The 10,688-nt window shown below is 38.2% G+C and overlaps 1 protein-coding gene across 2 annotated transcripts in view; it reads right to left on the reverse strand.

Moving 5' to 3' along the window:
* Positions 1-10,688, reverse strand: part of Phactr4 (phosphatase and actin regulator 4) — a 98,165-nt gene that overhangs the window by 77,976 nt on the left and 9,501 nt on the right. Inside the window, exon 1 of one of the 2 annotated variants that reach the window (XM_015485403.2) lies at positions 2,527-2,585. The exons of the other annotated variant lie outside the window; for it this stretch is intronic. The gene's annotated coding sequence lies outside the window, so the exon portion shown is untranslated. Of the gene's footprint in view, positions 1-2,526; positions 2,586-10,688 lie in introns of those variants that run through there. 2 annotated transcript variants of the gene reach the window in all.

Genomic DNA, 10,688 nt, shown 5'->3' on the forward strand with positions numbered 1-10,688 from the left:
CCTCAGCACCACATACAAACAGAGATGTTGTGTCTGCCGAAAACTAAAAAATAAAAAATAAAAAAATAAAAAAAAATTAGGTTACACAGATTGAGTATCCTTCAAAATGCTTGGGATCATGCAGTAACTTGGAAGGCTAAGGCAAATGATGGCAAGTTCGAGGCCAGCCTCTACAACTTAGCATTACTCTGTCTCACAATAAAATATTAAAAAAAAAAAAAATTAAAAGGACTGGGGAAATGTAGCTTAGTGGCAAAGTGCTCAGAGGTTCAACCCTGGAATTGAATCAAAAACAAAATCAAGGGGGCTGGGGGTATGGCTCAATGGTAGAGTGCTTGCAATAGCATGTGTGAGGCATTGGGTTTGATCCTCAGCACCACCTAAAATAAATAAACAAATAAATAAATAATTTTTAAGGGCTGAAGATGTAATTCAGTGGTAGAGTGCAGTAACATAGAAAGAAAAGAAAAGGTGGGGAGGGGGGAGAGGGAGAGAGGGAGGGGGAGAGAAAGAGAGAGATGGATGGATCATTAGGATTTTTCTGCAGAACATCACTCTGATCTACTCCATTAATAACATCATTCTATCTGGGCTAGAAAAGCAAGAGGTTAAAAAGCACAACAGAGGCCTTGATAAGATACACAATCTCCAGAAGGTGAAGAATAAATGCTACAATCATATCAATACAATGTTAAAAGGCCCAGTAGTCAGAAGCATGGTAAGACATGACATTCAAATAACGGCATCTAGGTAAATTATTGCGTCTTATATCTCCTACCAAGAAGAGGGGAGCACAACTCTTGAGAACACAGCTCTGAATTTTATATTGGGTAACCTGAAAAGTTGAAATTTGAGAAAAGTTTTGAGATTAGGGAAAAAAAACAGGAAAGAGGTACTAGGGAAAGAAATTTACCAAATTGTATTGTTAAGTTGTGTGCATATATGAGAATGTAACAACAAATCCCACTACTAGGTATCGGGGTATTACAATAAACCACAGTGAGAGAATCAATACACAGAATCAGTAGCCCAGGAGCTATAAAGAAGGGCCACACTATTTGCAGTGTTAAATGGCATGTCTTCTGTAAAACAACTCATGGTAAGCTACTGGCTCTAGTATACTGGACACAGTATATCCAACCATGGGACATGAGTGATCATCAATCTAGAGTCACTCATCATGACACTAAGTTATAAGACTGTGAGGACCCAACAAGAATCCACCCTAAGATGAAAATGATACATTCAGAATAAAGCACAAGTAGAATTAAAAGGCACAAGCATTACTAGATAGCCCAACAGTCAAATCATCTGCCATTGTTGCACCAGGGCCTCTCCCTCAGCATATACTTTTTGGCCATACGAGGGTATACTACAGCCTCACTCAGAGGGTGGAACTTATAAACAGTGGTTTAAAAAACAAAACAAAACTAATGAGCAGAACTGTAGGTAGTATATGTGTCTACTTTGTGTGGAAAAAAAAGTGGCTAAGATTAGCAAATAAGCAAAATTATGGGCAAATGTTCTGAAATGTTAGTCAGGGATATTAAAGGAGAAAGACTGGAAATTGAGGCAAAGAGATATTAAGGAAGGACAAGGAGTGGATCTAAAGTGTGAAGATCTTTGTATCATGTTAGTGTTCATCAGTGAACATTTTCAATGGAAGAGGTACTAAATAACCAAGTAAAGAAAATGACTCAACCAATTTACATCAGTCATCATTTGCCATGGCTTCCCTGGTGCTAACAAAATGTACACATGAACAAAGATGGCAATGGTAGCAAGAAAGACACTACACATGAGCTTTACCCCCACTTCATAAGGATGCTCTAACATCCAAGTAACCAGCAACACAAACCCTCAAGATGGTACCATCTTTTAAGGAAACCAATTGACTATTTGATAATAAGTTGATTATACTTGGCCCCTTCTATCATGGAAAGGTGAACAATTGATTCTTTTATTTATTTATTTATTAGTTCTAATCAGTTATACATGACAGTAGAAAGTTTTTCGATTCACTATACACAAACGGAGCAGAATTTTTCACTTCTCTGGTTGTGGAACAATTTATTCTGACAGGAATAGATAATGTTTGGGGTACAAGTTAATCTTTCTGCCCTCAGGGTTGCCGTAAACATCAGGAAGGCTTAGGAAATGTTTGATCCACTACCAAGTATTATTCCCATAACACCTTGTCATTATATCAAGGAAATCATCTGGCAGTTAAGTGCAGGACAAGAACCAGGACCCTGGGACCAACTGGTAGTATCACATCATGTGCTTGTTAACCAAGGCAGGTATAGCAGTGCCTCCCTGTAGTTTCAGCATTGGAAAGCTGAGGCAGATGATCGGCTTGAGCTCACAAGTTTGAGATCAGCCTGGGCAACTTTGGGAGACTCCACCTCAAGAAAATAAATAAATAATAATAACACCCAGTTTACAACTAGGCAAGAGATTTGAGTAGTCATTCTCCAAAGAAGATATACAAAGAAAGGGCCAACAGGCACACGAAAAGAACCTCACCATCTGGGGCTGGGGATGTGGCTCAAGCGGTAGCGCGCTCGCCTGGCATGCGTGTGGCCCAGGTTCAATCCTCAGCACCACATACAAACAAAGATGTTGTGTCCGCTGAAAACTAAAAAAAAATAATAATAATAATAAAATAAAATAAAAAAGAACCTCACCATCATTAGCCATCATTAGTCAACAGGGAAAGGCAAATCAAAATCACAATGAGATGATGTTTCAAACCAAGTACAATGTCTATAAATAAGATAGACAATAACATGTGTTGATAACCAAAACCCTCATATACTGCTGGTGGAATGTATAATGGTGAGGCAGGTTTGAAAAAGAATTTCCCAGTTCCTCAAAGGGTTAAACACTAAGTTTACCATATAATCCAGCAATTTCACTCCTACATATGTAGAAGAGAAACAAAAATACACATCTGCATAAAACTTGTATACAAATGCTCAGAGCAACATATTTTATAATAACTAAAAAATTAAAACCACCCAAATGGTTTTAATTTTTAATTAAAAATTTAAAACCACCCTAATGTCTATGAGCTGATGAATGAATAAACAGAATAAATACAATGGAATATTATTCAGCAATAAAAATAAGTGAAGTACTGCCAGGATCAGTGGCACATGCCTTTAATCCCAGAGACTTGGAAAGCTAAGGCAGGAGGATCACAAGTTCTAGGCTTAGTGAGATCCTGTCTCAAAACAAAAAATAAAAAGGACATGGGATATTGCTCAGTGATAGAACACCCCTGAGTTCAACCCCCAACAACACACACACATGTGCGCACGTGCACGCACGCGCGCGCGCGCACACACACACACACAAAGGCAAGCAAGCAAGGGGGGGCGGTGACAAACACTTTTTTGAAACTCTGAAAATTAACCAAATGCTAGCAACAATCCAAAGACATTTATTTTTTATTTTTTAAAGACACAGAGGTTTAGGGGCTGAGGTATAGCTCAGTGGTAAAGTGCTTGGCTCGCATATGTGAGGCACTGGGTTCAATCCTCAACACCACATAAAAATAAATAATGATACAGTGTGTTCATCTACAACTAAATGAATATTAAAAAAAAAAAGATATAGAGGTTTATTTAGGAAAGCAAGGAATACATACTCAAGGGCCATCTCCAGAAGGAGAAACTGCTGATATATATATATTTTTTTTAAACACAGCGGATGCTGTCAAGCATGATGGTGCACATCTGTAATCCCAAATTGCAAGTCCAAGACCAGCCTCAATAAGTTAGCAAGACCCCCGTCTCAAAAATAAAATCTAAAAGACTGGGATGTAGCTCTGGCAAAATGCCTCTGGGTTTAGTTCGAAGTGTCAAAGAGGAGGGGCTAAGAAAAAAAAAACAAAACAGCTGATTCTAAAATTACCAACAAGGGGCGGGGGAGCAAACAATCTGAGCAAATGTTTCTTTAAGGAAAACATACAAATGACTAATATGCACGTGAAATGATGTTCAACATCACTAGAGAAATACAACTATAACAGTAATATACCACTTCACATGCATTAGGATGGTCATTATTTAAGAGAGAAGATAACAAGTATATAATGATGTGGAGATATTGGAAACCTGGCACATTGCTGATAAGAATGTAAAATGGTGCATCTTTTGAGAAAAACATTATGGTGGCACCTTAAAAAAATTTAAAAAACTGAGAGTGGTGACAGACACCTATAACCCCAGCTACTTGAGAGGCTGAGGCAGGATAATTGCAAATTCAAGGCCAGCCTCAGTAACAATAATGAGACCCTGGGGGCCGGGGTTGTGGCTCAATGGTAGAGCACTTGCCTAGCATGTGTGAAGCACTAGGTTCAATCCCCAGCGTCACATAAAAACAAATAAATAAAATAAAGGTATTGGGTCCATCTACACCTAAAAATAATAATAATAATAATGAGACCGCTTCAAAAAAAAAAAAAAAAAAGGAGAGAGAGAGAGAGAGAGAGAGAACTACCATAGGATCATAGGATCTAACAATACCCAAAAGATGTGAAAGCAAGTACTGAAACAAATAGTTGCACACCAATGTTCATAGCAGTATTACTGATAATAGCCAAAAGGTAGAAACAACCCAAATGTACACTGATGGGCAAATGGATAAACAAAATGTGGTATATGCATACAACAGAATGCTATCAGCCTTAAAAGGGAGTGAAATTCTGATATATATTACTAACATAGATGAACTCTGAAAACATGATAAGTGAAATAGGCCAGACACAAAAGGATGTCAAGTAGTTAAATGCATTGATATAAAAAATAGAACAGGGGCTGGGGATGTGGCTCAAGCGGTAGCGCGCTTGCCTGGCATGCGTGCGGCCCGGGTTCAATCCTCAGCACCACATACAAACAAAGATGTTGTGTCCGCCGAAAACTAAAAAATAAATATTAAAAATTCTCTCTCTCTCTCTTTAAAAAAAAAAATAAATAAATAATAGAACAGGGCTGGGGTTGCAGCTCAGCGGTGGAGTGCTTGCCTAGCACATGTGGGCACTGGGTTTGATCCTTGGCACCACGTATAAATAAATAAAATAGAGATGTTATATCTACTTACAACTAAAAACAAAAAGTAGAACAAAGGTTGCCAGGGGATAGGGGAGTGAGGATAGGAAGTTATTGTTTAATTAGTATAAAGGTTTGTTGTTGTTGTTTGTACTGAGGACTGAACCCAGTGAGTTTCATCCCACTAAGCCAACCAAGCACAGATTTCCACTGCCACACACAACAAAGAATACAGGCTTTACAGGTTTAGTCCAGGAAAGTCATCAGACAAAGAACAAGAAAAAGAAACCAGAGGAGGAGGGAATCTTACTTCCAGAATTGCCATATTATATTATCTTAAATAGGACACAAGAAAATATATGCTATATTAAGGAGAGGGCAGTCAATAAAACTGTATCTGAAGAATATTTGAAGTTGGACTTAAAGAGATTTTACAAAAGCTACTATAAATACTTGAAAGAACTAAAAACAGGATGAGGATATCATCGCTCAGGGGTAGTTTGTACCTCAAATGTCCCCCAAAAGCCCAAGTAGTACAGGTTTGATTCCCAGCCCATGGTGATATTGGAAAGTGGTATAGTCTTAGGATGTGGGGTCTATTAAGAGGTTTTCTGTTACTGAGGTTATGCCTCAAAGGCAATTATGGGGCTCTCTCTTTCTCTTTCCTTTTCCGTTTGAGGCTGCCACAAGGTGGGCAGCTCGCTCCACCACGTGTTCCTCACTATGAGGTACTGCCTTGCCACACACCCAAAAGGAACTGACCACAGACTGAAATCACCAAAATTTCCTCTTTTTAAGTAAACTATCTCAGGCATTTCATTACAGTAATAGGAAAGGTGATAACACAAACTTCAAAAATCAATCCTCTAGGGCTGAGGTTGTGGCTCAGCGGTAGAGCACTCGCCTAGCATGTGTGAGGCCCTCGGGTTCTATCCTCAGCACCTCATAAAAATAAAGATTTTTTTTTAAAAATCCTCTAAATTTCTTTATCCCTCCTAGGGAAGCAATAACAGCCCGAATACAAACCATAACTAGTCTTCTCACCCTGTTCTATAGTTTTAAATACCACACACACACACACACAACTTCCAAACATATATTTCCAGATCAAACCTCTCCTCTAAAGTGAAATAATCATAGCTTACTCAGTTACCTCTTCTTGAAAAGCTAATAAGTTGTGGAAGCATATCGTATTTTAAAAAACAAACTCTTGATTCCCCACCCTTAACTTGTTCCTACCCTAGTCTACCCTATTCAACCAACAGAGTATCAGGTGTAGAGCACTTACAAAAACAGCTGCCATGTGTTAGCTGCTATTTTGTATCATTAGCACTATCATTATCTTTTCAGTAAAATGACAACTTAAAATTTCCTACTGCTCAAGACACAAACCTTAGTGTCATTCTTCCTCCACTCTCTCACATCCACCAGACACGGGTACTAGGGATTGAAGGCAGGGGCACTGTACCCACTGAGCAACATCCCCATCCCTTTTTTAAATTTTATTTTAAAACACAGTCTTGCTAAGCTGATGAGGTTGGTCTTGAACTTGTGATCTTCTTGCCTCAGCCTCACAAGTAGCTGGAATTAAGCCATGCCTATCACTCTTAACTCTTTTTCTCCTACCTATATCTAAATCAAAATCTTACTGTCTCTGATTCCAAAATACACCCATAATTTATCCACTTCTTACCAGTTCAAGTTGTCCATTCTCTCCTGCTAGACTACTGTAACCAACCCTTTCTACTGAGACCCCCCTATAATTCAGATACTTTTTGGAGTGGTCTAGTTAATCCTTTATTTAAAAAAAAAAAAAAAAGCAGATCATATCTCCCTATCACATCTGAAAGTTAACTCCAGATTTCTTACCATGACTATAAGATCCTATGAGACCTGGCCTCTGTCTACTCCACTGACTTCATTTTCTCCATCATTGCTCTTGCTCACTCTACTCCAACCATACTGATACTGATGCAATTTCTCTAACTCAACAAAAATATTCTTGCCCTAGGGCTTTGCAGGTGCTGTTCAGTCAGCTTGAAATGCCCTTTTCCCAGAATTGGCATGATTTTCTCCTTCATTTTGGGTAACAATTCAAATATGACCTCCTCAGTCAAAGGGGTCTTTCCCTGAATAGCCTAATTAAACTATCAACCCCCTTTCCATCACATTCTATCCTTTTACCCTGTTTATCATTACCTGCTGGCACATTATCTAGATCTAGAAATAATCAATTTTTATAGTATCTAGAAAGTATCATAGCAGTGACACTGTTTTTCTCACCCTGCATCCATTTAGAATGTGCACACACAGTAGGTGCTCAAAAAATACTTAATGAAAGAACACTAACACCAAATATATTACTTTGTCCATGAACAAGAAACTAACAGAAATGGACTGAATGTGCATACATTTGAGCCAAGAGAAAACCAAAAGGATCTCAAAGGAACAGAAGTTTCCAGGCAATATACATATTGAAAAGTGTCCAAAGAAATAAATCATTTCATATTATTAAAATAGTAGAGAAATACTAAACTCAAAATGAATTGCACACAGCAGAAACTTCAATTCATTTCAAAATTATCCATCTTATTAATAGCAAAAATTTTAGCAGTTTATAATTACTGTATTTAAATAGGAAATTTTGTTAGTTTTATAGTCAAGAGTTGTAAATTTACATATCCTTTTATGTTTGTAACATTAATATAATGAGAATATTTTAAACCAATACTGGGGATTAACAATAAAAATTTTCCTTTAAGCGGGGCACAGTGATGCACGCCTGTAATCCCAGGAGCTCGGGAGGCTGAGGCAGGAAGATTGAAAGTTCAAAGCCAGCCTCAGCAACAATGAGATGATTAGCAACTCCTGAGAGACCCTGTTTCTAAATATAAAAATAAAACAGGGTTGGGAATGTGGCTCAGTGGTTGAGTGCCCCTGAATTCAAAGCCCAGTACCACCCCCCCAAAATTTTTTTCCTTTAAATAAAGCATTACTTGGATTAAGAAACTGTTTGAGAATGAATCTTATCATAACAGCTCCCTGCTTTATAATTTCTGAGTAAAATAAAGTACAAACTTCATACTTGATTTAAATGTTCCTCTATGATTCAGCCTATTTACCTTCCTGATTTCATTCCCTGTCATTCTTCTCCTTTGCCTATCATGTCATCCAAATCAAACCACGCCCCATTTCTTGCATCCATATTCCTTCTTACCTAAGCTTTTGCACATTGTTCCCTTAAAACCTTAAAACTCTTTTCCCCATCTCTTTATATAGCTAATGCCTTCAGATCTCAAGCTTAGTTAATACATCCTGTGGGATACAGATACCTTTTGTATTAGTCAGGAGTCTTCTACATTTCTTTTTTTTTTTTTTTTTTTTCCTTTTTCCTCCAGTGTTGAGGATTGAATCCAGGGCCTTGTGCATGCATAAATGCCCAACCCCTAGTCAGAGTTCTTCTGAGAACCAGTAGGATGAATATAAACATACATACATATGTTTCATGAGTATAAAGACAGATTTATTTCAAGGAACTGGCTTATGTGATTGTGGGAGCTGGTAAACCAGAAACCTACAGGACAACATACCCAGCTAGAAATTTTTAGGCAGGAGCTGGTACTGCAATCTTGAGGCAGGGAAGACTTTTCCCTCAGGGAGAGACTTTTAAATTGATTGGACAAGGCCATGATACTATCAAGGATAATCTCCTTTGGTAAAGACTAATGACTAGAAATGTTTTTTTTTTTTTATATATTTATTTTTTAGTTTTCGGCAGACACAACATCTTTGTTTGTATGTGGTGCTGAGAATCCAACCCAGGCCACACGCATGCCAGGCGAGCGCGCTACCCCTTAAGCCATATCCCCAGCCCCTAGAAATGTTAACCACATCTACAGAATACCCTGACAGCAACACCTAGATTAGTATTTAACTGAATAACTGGGCACTATATATAGTCTAGCCAAGCTGACACACAGAACAAACCAATTGCCTTTATTATATAAATAAATACAATTACTGTACCTATACAGTAATCCCTTAGGGCTATGAATCAATGTCTTTATCCTGGAGGAGAAGAAAAACAGAAGTGGGGCAGACCAGAATAGAGGTTATAGGGAAGTTCAGACTCAAGGACTAAGGAATAGTGTTGGTACTTTCTCAAGATCTAATTAGCATAAATTCTGACCAATAATATTGGCCAAAGAGCTATATAAATCCCTAGACTAGTACACTCCAGCGGTAACCTACTATTGGGTCCCCTCTCACCCTGGGCAAGTTCTATTTCTTTTCTTCAGACTTGAATAAATCGTACTTCTTTCCTTCTTGCCTTCTGTTGTTGGTGGTGAATTTCATTCTTCAAATTTGCAAGACAAGAACCAGGAAAGAAACTGGCAGTGAGCTGCCAGGGTCTGCTGCAACACTGGAGGACATAGCCCACCATTCAGAGCTGCAACATGCCACTCAAGAATAGTAAAGAATCAGCTTTGCTGGCTGCAACAGTTGGATCCCCTGCTATAATTAGCTGCTAACACTACAATGGACTTTTTGAGCTGCAGAGGCTTGTAACTTACACAGACTCCACCTGCCAGCAGAAGTGGAGAATCTAGTTTCATCTCAAATTCCAATTTTATTCACACCAAAGATCTAGTAAAGCATAAGCTAAAATACCGACATCCAAGAACCAATAATTCAAGAGGCAATAATTTTATCAATTCCACAAATGCAAAAATAAACTCTTATGTTTATAATTAGAAAGTAGTGACAAGCTTCCTAAGTGAAACTCCTTGTACATCCAGTAAAAATCAAACATGATAAAGTCAGAAATGCTTTTCAAGGCCCAGCATAGTGGTGCATGCCTATAATCCCAGGGCTCGGGAGACGGAGACAGTAGAATCACAAGTTCAAAGCCAGCCTCAGCAAAAGTGAGGCACTAAGCAACTCAGTGAGACTCTGTCTCTAATAAAATACAAAATAGGGCTGGGAATGTGGCTCAGTGGTTGAGTGCCCCTGAGTTCAATCCTCCATACCCCAAACAAACAAAAAAATGCTTTTCAAATCTATCCCCTCTTGTCTATCCCCCCAACCATTCTGCCCTGAAAGTCCAATTACATCTCCTCATTTGGAGTTCTGGCCACTAAAATAATAATAATAGCTAGCCCTTATTTAGAGTTTACTACACAACAGGTGCTGTTTTTAGTCTAATAACTCATCCGATTTAAAAAAAAAAAAATTAGTTGTAGATATATACGTACAGTTATTTATTTACTTTTATGTGGTGATAAGGATCGAACCCAGTGCCTCACACTTGTTAGGCAAGTGCTCGGCCACTGAGCCACAATCCCAGTCCTCATCTAATCTTTTAAAAAATAAATCCAGGGCTGGGGGCATAGCTCAGTGGTAGAGCAATTACCCACCTAGCATGCACAAGGCCCTGTGTTTGATCCCCAGGACTACAAAAAAATGTCCTTTAAATAAAATGTATAACTTCAACTAAGAAATTAATAAATGGAGGCTGAGAGCAAGGCATTTCTAGAAAAAGCAGTGAGCCACTGATATACCAGTGGTCAATAGATACACTACATTTTGCAAAAATTTGAAAAGTTGTTGCCACCAGTTTAAAAAAAAAAAAAA

The sequence above is a fragment of the Marmota marmota genome, unplaced genomic scaffold (genome assembly GCF_001458135.2).
Source record: "Marmota marmota marmota unplaced genomic scaffold, marMar, whole genome shotgun sequence".
Classification (NCBI taxonomy): Eukaryota; Metazoa; Chordata; class Mammalia; order Rodentia; family Sciuridae; genus Marmota; species Marmota marmota.